This window comes from Cupressus sempervirens, chromosome 2, assembly GCF_028749045.1.
Source record: "Cupressus sempervirens isolate cs-2001-9-10 chromosome 2, ASM2874904v1, whole genome shotgun sequence".
Lineage (NCBI taxonomy): Eukaryota > Viridiplantae > Streptophyta > Pinopsida > Cupressales > Cupressaceae > Cupressus > Cupressus sempervirens.
The window spans coordinates 295,412,007-295,416,407 of NC_143119.1; positions in this window are offsets into that span (position 1 = coordinate 295,412,007).

Below are 4,401 nucleotides of genomic sequence, written 5' to 3' on the forward strand. Positions count from 1 at the left end.
GACTAGGAAAGGAAATAACACCATTATGTATAATTTTAATAGGGTAGAATCACAATGCATCTCACCCTTTGAAAAAATGTCATATTGATGTTTAGGAAGAATACAACCTTTATATATTCCCATTATGTGTGAATGTTCAAAAGGCTAGAAGTACATTTTCTTGTGTACTAATCTTCTATTGATAATTGTGGTTAACATGACTAAAATATTCATGGCAAAGTTTACTAAAGGAATTCACATTAGCAATGTATGATAAACCATTTAATGACTCAAAAACATGAATCATATACAATTCAAACTCATGATCAACTCTACCTATAGGAAAAAACTTATATTTATATGAGATCCTAAATGAAAACCTCACTAAGAAAACTATCACACTCCATAATGTGAAAATTTTAGTAAAATAGAAAGAATAAATAAAAAAACCTTAGGAGCATAGAGAACATCCTTAATATTATAGTTGTCCATATGCAATGTATTTGACCCCCAAAACAAGATCTATGAAGATTTATCCACTATAATCTAAGAAGTGCTACTACAAAAAAGTGAGAAGTAGATTAGATGAAGTCATCATGTGATGTTAGGTACTTGTAATAAAATTTATAATGTTGAAGTGCATGGCCTTTCCCTATGTTATTGAAAAAGAGACTTAAAGAGGGAAACAGCAAGTGTACATCCCATTTTATAAGTTTTTAATTGCAAAATGGTAAGTAAACTCAAGTGCAATATCATTTAATGTAGAGCTTAGTCTCTTGGAGATGAGAAATTTAATCATCTGAGGTTTCCCAATGTGATAGTCATTTGGTGTAAGGTACTCAATGGATGAGTTTTACAAAGTGACTATTTGCTATTTTGAGTATGTTCCTTACTTTTAAAGGAATTATACTAAACAAAATTTACCCCTCCAAGAAACCAAACCCGTTTCTAAAATTGATAACAAAAAATATAAAGGTGAAAGAGTTCATTTTAAACTTTACTTTTATGTGCTCTATAAAAATGATAAGCAATCATGTTCATAACTGTATAGTTAACTAACTTTCTAAAATTTTAAGAATCACAAAAAAATAGAGATTTGAAATAAATTCTATAAGCCAAGAAGCAGGAAAAAAATACTATTAGGTCACTAGAAAGTCCTTTGAACCAACTTTATGATGACCTCTCATATGTGGAAAATTATGTTCATAAATTGAACTTATAAAAAAATGAAAAGAATAGCTCATTTTAAGCAAATATATTAGAGGTAGTGACCTTGTGGTATCCAAAAGCTATATATTGGTTGCAAGTTGTGATACCACTAAGATAAGTGGTTAAGTTGGTACCTTGTAATGAATCAATCACAAAAATTCACAACTACATATGTTCAAGTCCCTAGTAGCTTGAGTGTGACTAGGGAATAGGACCCCATCGATTAAAGGTTTTAAAAATCCCGCCCTCCAAAATTATCTATTGTAAAACCAAAATCCTTCACATAAATAATATGCTAGAAGTCACTTTTTTGCCATAATTTTTTTCAACCAAATATTATTAAAAATATTTACTAACTTTTTTGACTATTTTTTCATAGGCTGGCATGGTAATGACAACTATTTAGTAGAGAACACCATACACCAACAATACAAACTATATGATACAAGTAGTTGCACATATATTTTTCATCTTAAATTTAGTGCCTCCCAAAAATACCTCAAATTTCAACTATTTCATAATTGATCTTGATGCTTTTGGATATTTTGAGCATAATGATACACTCATTTTCTCTATAGTGCATCATTTGAATGCTTAGGGTTAAATCTCTTAAAGAATAGACAAAAAGTTGAAAAAGTGGCACTTTGTCACTAGATGTTGGAGTTGACACTTGAACCTTGTAGCTTCCATAAATTATTTATGATAAAAATAACTCTTTTTGTTTTATATGACAAGATCAGATAGCCCCTTACAAATTACAATGCGTTGGGTAACTTTTTAATGTGATTTCTTGTGCTAGCCTGACACACACATTGGTACCATGCAGGTTAGGGGTTGATCGGACCCGATGCCTACCACATATTGCTCTCATCAATGAGTCAAGCCTCTAACCCTACCGTAAAAATTGACATTGTGCAAGGTAAGAGAATCCCCAAAAGGAGATGTCCTAGCCCGCAACAAATAACCACACAACATAATCACAAAAACAATGAAAGATCTAATACCAAATCTCAACTCTTATTCATAAAATGATTGTTTACATGCCATGTGCCTGGCTATAAGGTCTTCTAGGTTATGACCAAATACATAAACAATTACAATAATAGTCTAACAAGATCTTGCAAGATTCAACCCCTAGCTATCCCAGATCCACAACTTGGTAGAGAACTCCAAGAAGAATCTAAACTCATGCTCGCAAGTCCCCAAACAACCTTCTTATTTCCCAAGCCCACACTTAGCCACGAGCTCTATCCAAATTCATTCTTCTTAGCTACTCATCTTCTCCATGATGAATGATAATGATTTTAGACTCCACAAGAATTTCTACTTATACTAAACCAAGCCACAAGTAAGCCCAACCAATTACATTAATTACACACACCCACATTAAATACACCCATCAAACCAAAAGTCAACTTTGCTACAAAAATTAAATACATAACATTAATTAAATACTTAGGAAATACCTCAAGTTTACAATGCATAACTAACTCATAAGACCACATAAGAATACATGCACTTAGACATAGGTCTATGTGCCAACCAATAATCCAAATCCAAGAGAACACATGCCAACTCCCACGGATCGAAGCTCATGAATACAATCTTCAAAGTCCACCAGTAAATTGGGAACACGCAACCAACAGTCACAAAAATGGGTCTAACTCCAAGATGATAACTCCAAACTTCATGCACACTTAAGAAAAGGTTCTCCAATATTCCTTGAACAGATCCCCAATTGTGTGAATCATAACTCCACAAACTTGAGCACAAAGCCCCCACATACAAGATTGCTACTTCCCTAGGATGCTCCTACATCACACACCCTAGGTAAGAAGAAAAGATGTTCTTAACAATTGGAAGAACATCTTTTAGGGTTCAACACATAAACCCTGGATTGGTTCTTCACATACATGTCCTCAACCACACCAACTTGTACACTCTTTCCTTTGTTCCATTTCTGCAACTTCTTTTTTGAAATTTTCATGTCCACCTCTATCTTCAGTGCACAGTAGATTTTATTTCCACACTAATATCTAACCCCCTCAGGATCCATTAACTCAACTTAGCTACCAATACTCAGGTTCCTTCTACCAATTTCTTCATTCTGCAAAGGAATCAAGTAATGTGTAGAATGAAGAAATGCTTCCTGCCACCTTTCTCAACAGTAAACACATTCTTGACACAATCATGTATAACCCTGCAATCATACTGCCAAGGTCTACCAAGTAATATGTGACAACTACTCATGTCCACAATATCACACAACACTTGATCCTTATACTGCCTAATCTAGAAATCAACAAGCCATTGAACATGTTCATCTTGTAACCAACCAATCCTATAAGGACAAGGATGTCTCATCCTCTTCAAACCAAGTTTTTAAACCATCTCCTTAGCAACTAGGTTATTAGTGCTACCATCATCCATAATCACATTACAAATTTTACGTCAAGACTTACAATGAGTCTAAAACAAAATCCTTCTCTGACAAGCTTCTAGCATCCCCTTTCCAAGAAACACTCTCTAAATCAACAAGTTATCCCCTTTTTGCTTGGGTTCATTGACCAAGTCTTCAACCTCTTGCAACACAACAATTCTTCTTTCACTATCCTTAGGACATTCATAAGCTCTATGTCCTTCTTCACCTCACCTATAGAAAGTACCCTCCAATGCACCTTTGTTTGTCCTCTTCCTCTATTCAATAGGTCTTAGTTCATCTTCAACACTTTGTTTGTTCTTCACCAAGTGATCTTGCTTCTCCTTCCCTCGAGGATTACCTTGATGTCTTCTCTTCAACTTCTCTTCTGCTCTTAAAGAATACTGATAAGCATCCTCAACCGAAGCAATATTCAACATACCAATCTCATCTTAAATATTGAATCTTAAGACATTAATATATCTAGCCACCTTTTCTTTAGACAATTATCTATGTCTAGACTGAATAGTTAGCTTGTAGAACTCCTTTGTATAACCCTTCATGGTCATATCTTTCTTCTTCAGATTCTACAACTTTTTAAATAACTCAAGTTCATAATCAATAGGAATGAACTTAGCCTTCAGTTTAGTCATTATGAATCTCCATCTAGTGATCTTCATTTCACATTCCTCTTCTCTATCTCTTTGCAATTCCTTCCAACATAAAGTAGCATGTCCTTTCAACTTAGTCTGTGCCAACCTTACTATAAGTGGATCTTCAATATCCTCTAACTC